The 12,704-nt window shown below is 43.5% G+C and overlaps 1 long non-coding RNA gene across 1 annotated transcript in view; it reads left to right on the top strand.

The window, feature by feature from the left end:
• Nucleotides 1-5,667, top strand: part of LOC141370490 (uncharacterized) — a 14,927-nt gene extending 9,260 nt beyond the window's left edge. Inside the window, exons 2-3 of the long non-coding RNA XR_012374549.1 lie at nt 4,582-4,617; nt 5,314-5,667. This is a non-coding gene — a long non-coding RNA (uncharacterized lncRNA). The remainder of the gene's footprint in view (nt 1-4,581; nt 4,618-5,313) is intronic.
• Nucleotides 5,668-12,704: the final 7,037 nt, after the last annotated feature.

The raw sequence follows: 12,704 nt of genomic DNA, 5'->3' as shown, positions 1-12,704 counted from the left end.
CCATCACCAGCCACCCCATCCCTCCCACCTCCCTCCACTCCAGCAACCCTCAGTTTGTTTCCTGAGATTAAGAGTCTCTTTGGTTTGTCTCCCCCTCTCGTTTCACCTTGTTTCATTTTTCCCTCTCTTCCCCTATGATCCTCTGTCTTGTTTCTCAGATTCATGAGGGTTTCTTTTTGTCCACATCCTTGCCAACACTTGTTATTTCAAATTTTTCAGTTTCTTTCTGATTCATATTGGAAGGTTGTATGTTTCTAGGAATTTATCCATGTCTTCTAGGTTGTCCAATTTGCTGGCATATAATTTTTCATAATATTCTCTTATAATCCTTTGTATTCCTGTGGTATTGGTACTTATTTCTCCTTCATTTCAGATTTTATTTGAGTCCTCCCTCTTCTTTTTTTAATGAGTCTGACTGAAAGTTTATTAATTGTGTTGCTCTTTTCACAGAATGAGTGCCTGGTTTCATGGATCTGTTCTATTTTTTTTTTTAAGTCTATTTCATCTATCTCTGCTCTAATTTTTATTATTTCCTTCTTCTACTGGCTTTGGGTAAAGCACTATGTTGAATGCTGTGAGAGATACAAAGATGATCTATACATCCCCTGAGCCCTCAGAAGTGGGAAGGAGATAAAATAGTTTAACCCCAAAAACCTAACCTAAACCATAAGAGATCATATGAGCATGTTGACTAGGCCAGTGCTTCTTAATTTTGGCAGCACATCAGAATCCCTTGTGAACTCTACCAAGTGCTGAGGTCTGGGCCTTACCCACAGAGGTTTTGTTTTAATTGGCCTGGATGCCCCTTTCCCCCCGCCTCCCCATGGTTGTTCTTTCAAGTTTCCTGGGTGATTCTAACATGCAGCCAAGGTTGAGAACCACTGAACTACAATAACCCAAACTATCTTTTCCAACTCTCAGATTGCATGTCTAAATTCATGTGAGGAAACCTTGGATGAAACCACCAAATTAAATATTTTTATCTCAGTGAATCTTCACAGGAATTATTCATCACCTTCCCTCCGTCTACTATGGCAGACCCATCCACCCACCCACCCACCCACCCATCCCCTTTGCCTCCAGAATGAGGTGCCATCTGCATTCACAGGGAGGAGACCCTTGCCCCCTCTACAATTTAGTTGGTAGACTACTTTGAATCCATAGTTCCCAATAGCTTTTCCACAAATATGCGCTTGTGAGTTTATCCAGTTTTCTTTTTCTTTTCCTCTTTTCCAGGTATTAGGGTGGGTGGGTGTCATGGTCTCTTCTACATTCCCCTAGGAAGTGGAGTTCTCTTAGGTACTGGGAAGCCCTGCAAAGGGAGGCATGCAAATTACCGTATGGGAAGATTCATCTGGGGGGCAAAGGCAGGATGAGTTAAATTTAGGAGAGCCAGGATATAGGCAGGAGGGAGGATGTTGTAAGAATGGAACGGAAGTTGACGAATGAGAGAGATATTATGAGAGAAAAAGCTTCAAGTTGTAGGGAAAGATTCAAACTCTTGCCTAACTCCAACGCCCGAACTCTTTAGTCCGTATCCTTTGTGTGATTTGCCACAGGAAGCTACTCCCCCTGCCGAATGGCTAATATAGAAATAATGCTCTTTGGCTTCAGCTGTTATCCTGGTGTATCTGTGGAATATACTTTTGGCTCTTGGGACGCCTACATTGAACTTCGTTTGATCTGAGAATGAAGGAGACAGTTGAGAGCACTTATGCCAAAACTCGTGGTGTAGCTGGTAACGGCTACCCAGAACATCCTCTATAAAAGTCTCGTTTGTGACTTTTTTGGTGTTGTTTGTGGTTAACAGTAGTGTATGCTTTCTGATTGGTAATCGGATAAGTAAGCACGTATGACCTTTGTTTTAAAGAGTTTGGCTCTTCCAATTCAGTGATTCAGCTCCTAGGAATCGGTCCTAAGACATAAATGCAGGCAGATATTTATATAGAAAGTTATTTATAATATGGATAAATTTAGAAATGATTATCTTACATTAAGGAATGATATATATATAATGTACATGTATGTAAAATCATGTGTATATGATTATAACAATACCTGAAACAACTAAATAGCCATCAATATGGAATTGGTTACAAAACTGTGATATGGTCGTACAACGGCAAGCAGCAACAACTAAAAATAATGAGATAAACATGCATGTGCAGATTTGAAAAGATCTCTAGTACATATTATTGTGTTGTATGGTGTCATTTATGTCCTATATATGCTATTTATATATGTTATGTGCTAATGCATAGAAAAAACCTTGTACATATAGAAGGACATGTATCAAACTGTTCATGGAGGTAAGTTAGTTTTGGAGGTAAAGTGGGTGGAGATGATAAAGCAGGACCTTTATGTTTTACTTTATAAACTTCGGTATTTGGATCTCTTACAAGGAGAACAGTTACATCCATTACACATATAATTAAAAGTGGTAAGATCTTGGGGTGCCTGGGTGGCTCAGTCGGCTTTCGGCTCAAGTGATGATCTCGGGGTCCTGGGATCGAGCCCCACCTGGGGCTCCCTGCTCAGTGGGGAGTCTGCTTCTCCCTCTGCCTCTGCCCCTCCCCCTGCTCATGCTCTCTCTCTTGCACGCTCTCTCAAATAAATAAAAGAAAATAAATAGTAAAATCTTAAAAAGCTTTGACTTTTAGTTTTCGTCCTATGTATCTTCTCTTGAAGCTTGGCTGCTTTTTGCAAGATAAAAAACAAGTTACCTTCTAGAAATCTAAAGTGGTTTCAAAAAATTAAACAACTTGGGCATTTGGCTTCTGGTGAGCTGGCTCACCTGGTGAGGGTGCACACAGGTGTGTTGAAGTGGATGTCTGTGGGCGGCAGGCTGTGGTCTCCTAATGCAGACAGATTTGCTCCAGGTGAGGGTGACACAGTGTCATCACCAAGCACCGAGGGGTGGGATGTGTTCTGTGACGTGAGTTGTTAGCTCAGAAGGAGCGCTTCCGTGCTTCGTTCCCACATTCTTCTACCTGGGTCACGGTGTAGAGAAGAGAAAGCAAAAGTGGGGCTATAGCCTGGTTGGGGGGGTGGGTAGGGGAGAGCAGGGAGGGCAGTTGGTGCTCCCAAGATGAAGGATAGAGCACCATCTTTGGGCAACCGTTAGTAAAAAGTAGCATGTCTCACTGGGGACCAGGAATAGACGGTCTTTTTTAATTCATGTACTTTCCTCTTTATCCCTTTCTGATGATTGACTCGAGCCAGTCAATTTACCGTGTGCTCCTTCCCACTCAGGAGGGGAAGGGCAGAATTGAGGCAGGGTCTCTGGCTCACCGGTCCAGCCCCTGGCTTGGGGGCAGTACGTAGACAGCGGGAGAGGTGACCCGGGCGTCCAGACACAGAGCTCACACTCCACCCAGCAGCCTGAGGGCCACACTGGTCTGCATCTGTACTTCTCTGGTTCTCTGATGATACCTGCCTGAGAGAACCACGTTCACCTGAGACAGAGAGGAGCCTCAGAGACAGACGGGGTTTCCTGGTTCCGTGGCCAGTTGGCACTTTCTCAGATCAGAGTCACTTGTGTAAAATAGAAGTGTGCTTTTTGTGCAGACCAATTGAAGACGGGTTGTTTTCTCATGAACCTGGCATTTTTTTGTCGGTTCTCTTGGGCCCTGTTTATAGCCTCATGGGGAGGGTTTCCATCTCTTTCTATCTCCAGCCCCCATTACACGAAATAACATTTGATCAACCTCTTTTAAGAAAATCAATCAATTTTAATGCAAAAATGCAAGATATATGTTTTGTCTGGGTGCGATTCTCTCAACAGGTGTCTCCTCTTACGGCGGTGTACACTTGAGAGAAATAAAGAGTAATTTTTTTTGTGTTGTTTTGGTTAGTGCCAAAACACTGCTGCCAGGTCGGGCGAACAGTGGGCAGGCTTTGCCGGGAGGCCAGAGCTAGTTGGACGTGTGGATTTCATGCGGTGAAGGCCCCGTGTTTTGAACGATATCTGTCTGGCTGACGATGCTGTAGGTTCTCGGCCCAGAGGGGCAGCTTGGGGAGCCACAGAAAGGGACGTACTGACACTTCCCCTTCAGGACCTTTTAGTTTAGCTAAGGGTGAAAAGAGAAATAAAGTGACAACAGCATTCTATAATAATAATAATAACAATACCAGTAATCATAATAATAATAAAAACAAAGTGTCGGCAAGTGATCAGAGGGACCTTGACATTCACCCACGTTCTCTCTTGTGTTCCTCCTGTTTCTAATAACATTAGCAATGTATTCTAGTGGAAAGAGCCCCGGGCCAGGAACTAGGAAAGAAAGCAGGCTGCAATCTCTGACTTGCCGCTTAATGGCCTGCTTTGGGGTAAACCACTTAAACTCTGAAAACTTGTATTCTGCACCCCGCGCCTTCACAGTCTGATCGCCAGATTTCCTTCTACCGCCAAGTGCTGGGCCCTCAGCACTTACCTTGTCTTTTGCTCTTTGCTTCAGGACCAAGAGGATTTTCTGAAGAAGGCTTCATTCTCCCCTTCAGGGATGGTTTGGCCCAGCATCCAGCCAACCAGAGGAAGTGAAAGGCCTGGGACTAATCAAGGATTTTTTTTTTTTTTTCCAGGACAGGAAGGGGTGGGTCAGTAGAAGACAGGTGAAGGTGAGTCAACCTGTTTTAAGTTTTGTCATCCCTGATGAAAAAAAAAAAAGATAGGGTCCTTGCTAGGATGTGAGTGCTAACACCCAGGGGAGATGGCTGTGTCTGTATCCAGCTGGTCCTAGGGTTGGGTGCTGGGAATACATCTGCAATGTTCTCTCCTATTCCACGTGGAGGCTAAGCTGTCAGGCAACCCGGAGATGCAACCACCACACCTCATCCCCTCCCCTCCCCCCATGGCTGTGTTGTAAGTGGACTGACTTCCTTAATCACCCTGGGCAGCGGTAAGAGTGAGGTGGGGCTACTATCAGGCACGTTGATGGAGATTTGTCATCCTGAAACTTCACTTGGGACTATTCAGTGAGTGGAAATCCATAGTCAGAGATGAGGGGGGCGCCTTTCAGACATTGATAGATCAAATTCACCCTCGCGGAGAGAAAAGGAAGGAACCAGATTACAGCTGCCTTAGGTTCCGTGCCAAGAGAGAAGGATGTGGTGGAAGGCTCGACTCTGGGGATTCTCTGGAGATTAAGAGAGTTTAGCTCATTTTTAAATGTTTCCTAAACAAGAGTTCCAAACAGATTTCCATACGTCCTAGCCGTTTGTTTCAAAAAGAAATGTTCAACCCACTTGGAGGGTTGAACATTTCCTTTCCTTTCAGGAATTCCCAGAAAATTTCCTTTCAGGAATTCCTTTCAGGAATTCCCAGAAAATTTCCCAGTAGCGTCAATAAACGAAGTCTCTCCATCATCAAGAGCTCATCTTTTTTATTTGGGACCATCCAAGGAGTTGGGATAAAGGTTCGACCTGAGGCCAGTGAGACCTAAGACCCCGTAATTTCCCAGACAAAGGACTCTTTCTGAGTGATTGATCTGAAAATACGTCTACACCAGCCTCCAGGGAGGGTGTGTGATAATAACCATTGATTACTTAGGAATCTGAGTGGAGGGTGTTTCAGAAAGCAGTGTGGGCTGAGCTCTTTGATCCTAACTTAACTCCAGGAAAAATAAACAGGCGCACTGAGTCATTTATCTTCAGGGTTGCTAATAAAGGTAGTGGGGTGCTTGCAGGAATGTTTACCTTTTTTTTTTTTTAAAGATTTTATTTATTTATTTGACAGAGAGAGACACAGCGAGAGAGAGGGAACACAAGCAGGGGGAGAGAGGGAGAAGCAGGCTTCCCGCAGAGCAGGGAGCCCGATGCAGGGCTCGATCCCAGGACCCTGGGAACACGACCTGAGCTGAAGGCAGACGCTTAACGACTGAGGCACCCAGACGCCCAGGAGTGTTTACCTTCTTCTTCTTCTTTTTTTTTTTTTACCTTCTTATTTTTAAACTATGATGGCAGGAGGCAAGACAACTGACTTGACCACCAAAGCAACTGGGAAGAGTAGCCAGGTGGGGGCCACGAAGGACTCTATTGGAGGAGTAGTGTGCAAATACGGGTGTAGCGTGGTCTGGGATAGGGAAATTCAGAAATAACTTGAAAGTCCATTAACAGGAGATTAATTAGGTAGATGATGGTACATCCTATGCCATGGAATATTGTGTGTCATGAGTCATCTTCCTGGAATACACCCTGCAGTGACAACTTGTCTGCATGCGATTTGTTACGATTTATTACAGAAGTGTTCCTAGGGATGTAGGAAGAGGGAGGCAGGAGTGGGAAAGGGAAAGAAATCAAGACAAATCCCAGCACTCACCTGATCCCTGTGGGGCAGCTCCGGAGTATAAATTGTACCAAGGATAAATTGTACCAAATTGTACCAGAGGCAAGGGTCTGGGCTTTCATGATCCTACAGCCCCTCCTAGTTCTCCATGTTAACAGGCAAAATGGCTCCAGAAGCTCAAGGGCAGGCCCCAGAAAGGAGCTTCAGGTGCTTACACCTAAAGAGAAGCACACATAAGCCGGGGGATAGACACGCACTGAAATGGTGGAGGGATTGGAGGGTTTGGTTAGTGTCTGCTTTACTCTTCAATTATTGAAAAGAATGAAGTGCTAAGTCCTTCCATTGAAAGTTATTATGGTAAACACTGACTGAAAAAGCAAGTTAAGAAATAACATATTGCAGAGTGTTTCCTGGCACCAGCCAATTCTCCAATACCAGCTGGGTAGCCAGTGATTCAATCCAGTTCTGGAGGGAGTGTTCTGTTCTGTAAGTGAAAGGGCGCAGCCCCACAGGAGCCCCCACTGCAGTCCCTGGTTGTCAGCTGTCTTTCTGGCCGACGGGCTACATATTGGGGCTCCCAGGACCCCCTTCTCAATTTTGAGAATTCATTAGAATGGCTCACAGAACTCAGGAAGACACTTTTACCTATATCTACCAGTTTATTATAAAGGATACAGCTCAGGAGCAGACAAATGGAGGAGATGCCTAGGGCAAGGGATGCAGGAAGGGGCATAGTTCCCTCTCTGGGTGCACCACCCTCCCAGCACCTCTGCGTGCTCACCGACCTGGAAGCTCATCAAATCTCATGCAAGAGTTTTTATAGAGCTCAATCTCCAGCCCCCTCTCCCCTCCCCCGGGGTTGGTGGATGGAGCTGAAAGTTCCAGGTCTGTAATCACTTGGAACCAGCCCTATCCCGAAGCTATCTAGGGGCCCTACTTGTGTCACCTTGTTGGCATAAACTCAGGTGTGATCAAAAGGGGTACCTTATACATAATGAGGCACTCCAATTGCTCAGGAAATTCCAAGGGCTTTAGGAGTTCTGTTCCAGGAACCGGGGACAAAGCCCAAATAGATTGTTTATTATACTATACATATATATTTTGATATTTTTTTTAATAAAAAGAAATGTGTGTCTGTATGCATGTAAAGAAAAAAGTCTGGAAGGAAACAGATCCAACTGTTAATTGTGTTACCACATGAGGGACTAGGAAGGGGGGCTGGAGGGGTAGGTGGAGATGTTCAGATTTATGAGCAAGCATATTATGCTTTATAATAGGAAAAAAATAAAGCAATGTACAAGACCTCTGTCATGTGACAATAGCATGTGCCTCTGTAGTCCATGGGCATCTCTGTCTGCAGTTCTAAGAACCAGACAGGCTTACTGAGTGAAAGGGACATAGTGATAGCTTGGTGCATATAGTGATGTTTCCCTGCAATGAACAAAACTTTGAAGTCTACAATTACACACAGTACTGGACTGGAAATTGTGGCTTCAGTGGTCCCCATTCCGGATGCCTGTTTGTCATTTTAGGCTTTCTTAGGAAAACATGTTTTTAGCCTGGTGCTTCCTCTTCATGCTTGAGTCCCTATCCATTGGATGTTCACTAGGTCAGCCTCTCCTCCCTATGAGGGGTCTGTCTGGGTGGAAAAACTACTCTAATACTCTGCCTTCAACCTAAATTGGTAGCCCTGCCAGACGCTTAATTTGTAGGTAAAATCAGCTCTCTTCCCCCTTGATGGTAGGTATTATAGATCCAGGTTGATCTAAGCCCTTCCTCTGGCCAGTAAACAACCAAGAAGAACCATGAAAAGGTCGGCAAAAGTGGTCACCAACATCCCTGTAATCACAAAGCCTGAAATAAAAGCTTGCGTATGGCGTTGTGTTAAGTTCTGGGCAAAGACAACTGTGTGGAGAAGTCTCTTCACTTTGGAGCTGCAAAATTTGCCTCAGACCAACTCCTGTTTCAGTTTATCCGCCCATCCTCCAGTCCATTCATTCATCCACCCAACCATCCACTCACCCACCAATCTACTCACTTACCCATTCATCCACTCATCCACCTACCTTCCCGTCCATCTACGTACCCATTCACCCACCTACTTATCTACCTACCTATCCATGCATCCATGCATCCATGCATCCATGCATCCATGCATCCATGCATCCATCCATCCATCCATCCATATTTCTAATAATTAATGAGGGCCTCTCATGAGCCAGGCAATGAGGTAGGCATTATTCCTAGTCTTTGGCATTTATCTATTGCAAACACACTTAAAGCTCACCTCCAACTTTTACCTACAGCCTTTAGCATATATAAGAAACCATTTCAGGTCCTCTGACTGCTTCCCATTAGGGTTTGTTTTCTCCTAGCCCGGGGTTCGTAGTTACTTCTGTCTCTCAGTAGTACTTCACCAGACTAACAACTATCATGTACTGAAGGCTCATTACCTGTCAGGTACTTTGCAAAGCTCTCTGTACACCCACCTTATCTCCTTTAATCCTTACAGTGATCCTAAGAAGTGTACATTATCTACATTTTCATCCTCTTTCTTGTGAAATACAACATGTATAAAAATGGTGCCCCCTAAATAAAGTATGACTCTATAATTTTTGGAAAAGCAAAGTTGTATATATATAATGAGGTGAAAAATAGAACATCACCAGCACCCAGCACCCAGAAACCCTCTGTGTGCCCCTCCTTCAGTGCCGCCCATTCCATACCTTCTAGAAGTCACCACTATCCTGATATATATGATGATGACCGCTCCTTTTTAAAAAAATAGTTTTACCATGTAAGCATGCATCCCTAAACACTATAGTTTGGTCCTGGTTGTTTTGTTAAACATAAATCATATTGTATGTTTTCTTTAGTGATTTTGTTTTTTCCCCTGAACATCAAATTTTTAGGATTCACACTTATTATTGCATTAGTTGTGTCCAGTTCTCTTTCCCATTTAGTATTTTATTATGTGAATATAGCACACCATTTCTTTTCCAGTCTACTGTTTTGGGACACTTGTGGTTTTGCAGTTTTTGGCAATTATTAAAAATGTTGCTGTGAACCTTCTTGCACATGACTTTTGGTGAAAGGAGTCTGCATTTCAGTTGGATTTGCCAATAGGAGTGAAACTGCTTGGTGGTTGGCATGTGTTGAATTTTGGCAGGTGCTGCTAAACAGTTTTCCAAACTGGTTGTACTAATTTATGCTTCCACCCACGGTACACCAGTGTGTTTGTGGCACTGCATCCAGTCTTTCTAAATCCAGCTTTTCTGATTGTTTGTAGTGATATCTCGTCTTGATTTTTAGTTTGCATTCCATTCATACAAATTAGGTTAAATGCCTTTTTGTGTATTTTTGGACATTGGTCTATCACCTCTTGTGAAGTACATTTTGAAGTCTTTGCCCCTTTCATCAGGTTTGTTTAAGCATAATCGCCTTTTAATCTTTTAAATGCCATCTTTCAGTATTTCCAATGTCATTGAACTCACCAAGCTTTTCCTTTATGGTTAGCACTTTTTGTGTCCTGCTTAGGGAATCTTTCCTTATCCTGACGTCTTAAGAATCTTCTTGCTTGTTATTGCATTGGTCGTGGCAGAGTTAGGAGACAGAAATGACACCATGTGCAACAGAGAGGATTTAATAAGGAGAAATGGTTACACGGATCTCAGAGCCTGAAGACAAAAAAGGAAGCTTACAGCAACAGGGAGATAATCGCTTCAGAAAACAGGTGGTGCCTCTAAGACGAGGGGAGCAAAGAGAAGAGCTGGTGTAACCAGACCCTGGAACCCAGAGAAGGGATCCCACAGCAGTCCGGGAGGCAGGTGCAGGTGCCATCCAGCTGCTGCTGCTGGCTCCCAGGAGGGAGTGGTGGGGTGGGCTGAGCTGGAGGCCGGAACCAGGTGCTGCGGGCATGAAGGGCTGCAGCTGGAGAGGTGCGTGCAGAACAGCACACAGAGCTGGAAGGAGGAAGACTCTTCAGTTTCTCCCGTCTCTCAGTCTCCCTCTTGCAGCCCCTAATGCAGAATCTAGCAGGAAACCAACGGGCAAAGGAGAAGTGTAGAGTCCCAGCCCCTGAATCACCAAGCACAGAACAGAAGAGTAGATCTGGAGCTGAGAGACAACAGCTTAGGAACTGGCCCAGTAATCTTCTAGAAGTTTTATTATTTTGCCTTTTACATTTGCCTTCAGTCCTCCTGGAATTGATTTTTGTGAATGGTAGGAGTCTAACCTCCATCATGGCCCCCACCTCTAATTGACTCAGTATCACTTAATTGGGAGATTGTCTTTTCCAAATTGCTCTCCAAGGCCATTTTGTTATAAATCTAGAGGGTCCGTTTCTAGATTCTCTATCATATTCCATTGATTTATTTATCTAAACTTGCACCAGTTTCACCTTAATTAATGTAGCTTTAAAATGACGTTTGGTATCTGATGGAGTAAATCATCTCACTTGGTTCTGATTTTAAGATTGTCTTGGCTAGTCTTGGCCCATCAGATTTCCATTTGATTCTAGAATAAGCTTTTCAATTGTCATAAATATCTTGCTGGGATTTTTATTTAGACTGCATTGACTCCATAGATAACTTTGGGAAAATTGACATCTTTACGGTATTGGGTTTTCAATCCATGAATATGGTTGATTCCTTCTCTTATTTCGGTTTTTAATGTTTTCTTATCATGACACTTGGTGCTTTTCTGTTAGAGGGCTCACACATGTTTTATCACCTGTAGTTTTAGGTATTTGTTCTTTTAACTTTTTGTTTGCAATGATTTCAGACTTACAGAAAAGCTGCAAGGATAGTACAAAGAAATCCCTTATTCCCTTTACCCAGATCCAACATTTGAAACATATTTTGCCATATTTGTTGTTCTCTCTCTCTTTCTTATTCTTTCTGTAGGTATATATACTTTTTTGGTTTTCTAAATAATTTGAGAGTAGATTGCACAAGTCAGGCCCCTTTACCCAGTAATATTTCCATACGTATGTTCTAAGAACGAGGAGAGTCTCTTATATAACTATGATACCGTTCTCAAGTTCAGAAATCTTAGCTTTGACTTAATTCTTTCATCTAAAGCAGTTCACCTTCCAATTTCGTTAGTTGTGCTAGTAACATCCTTCCAGCATAGAACCTAGTTCAGAAGCACACCTTGCATTTCATTGGCATTTTGTGTTCATCTTCTTTGATTTGGCGCAGTTCCATGGGCCTTCTTTGGCTTTCATGATTCTGACAATGTTGAAGACTACAGGCCAGTTTCTTTATTGGATGTTTCTCAAGTTGGATTTGTCTAATGTTTCCTCACCTTTAGATTCAGGTTTTGCACCCCTGGCAGGAATATTTCCGAAGCAATGCGTGTCTCTCTCGGGATGTTCCATCTGAAGGCACATGATGCCTACCTGCCTCTCATTCATAATGGTTTTGGCCACCCGCCCAAAGTATTGTTCAGTTTTTCCACTGCACACATATTTTCTTTCCCCTTGAGGTTAATAGGCAGTCTGGGGGAAAGCAATGAAGCCCTGAAAATATCCTGCACCTTGTTAACTGTGTCCCTTAATTTTAGCATCTGCTGAAGATTCTTGCCCAAACCAATCTTTGCTGTAATGATTACAGAAAAGTGATTTTCCAGTTCCACACTTCTTCCACATTTATCATTCAGCATTTGACTCTCAGGAAGAGCCCTCCTTTCTCCCTCATTTATTTCTTTGTTTCTCTGCTTTTTATTTTATGGGCTCACAGTTTCCTATTATATTCAATGATTTATAATCCATTACTGTCTTCCTTCCTCCCTCCGCTCCCTTTCCTTTCCTTTCCTTCCTCTCTCCCTCTCTCCCTCTCTCTTTCTTTCCTGATGCTCAAATTGTCCCAAAATTGGGATCGTGAGAACATTTTTGAGCTGGCTCCTATGTCTTTGACACGTTTCCCTCTCTTTTTTTGAGCATTTATTTACTTTCTGACCCAAGAGTTCATGCTCATCTGTGCCTTACCTGTCTCAGCAATGGAACGAGCCATGTCTCCAATAAACCCTTGTTCCTGGATCTGGATGGAGGACTGTTCATTGCTCTTTCAGTGGCCAGGGCTAGGATAAATATACCTCTGTGTGTGTGTGTGTGTGTGTGTGTGTGTGTGAATTATACACTGACTATAACATATCGGCATGTATATACTTATAAGAAACATAAGTTTACATTGATATCTCCAATTCCAACTGAACCCATGGGTCACCTTGCCATCATACAGGACTGTCTACATAATTTGTGGAGTCGGGTGCAAGATGAACTGTGGGGCCCCTTGTTCAAAATTTATCCAGAATTTCAGCACCAGAGAGCACTGAACCGAGCAAGGGACTCTTTTCACACAGGGCCTGTGTGACTGCCTATGTCTCACACGTACAAAGTAGGCTCTCTCTTCATCATTCC

This window comes from Callorhinus ursinus, unplaced genomic scaffold (genome assembly GCF_003265705.2).
Source record: "Callorhinus ursinus isolate GAN/ISIS: 27379988/994484 unplaced genomic scaffold, GSC_fseal_2.0 scaffold36, whole genome shotgun sequence".
NCBI lineage: Eukaryota > Metazoa > Chordata > Mammalia > Carnivora > Otariidae > Callorhinus > Callorhinus ursinus.
The sequence above is the reverse complement of the archived record's forward strand: the minus strand, read 5'-3'. Positions and strand labels throughout refer to the sequence as shown.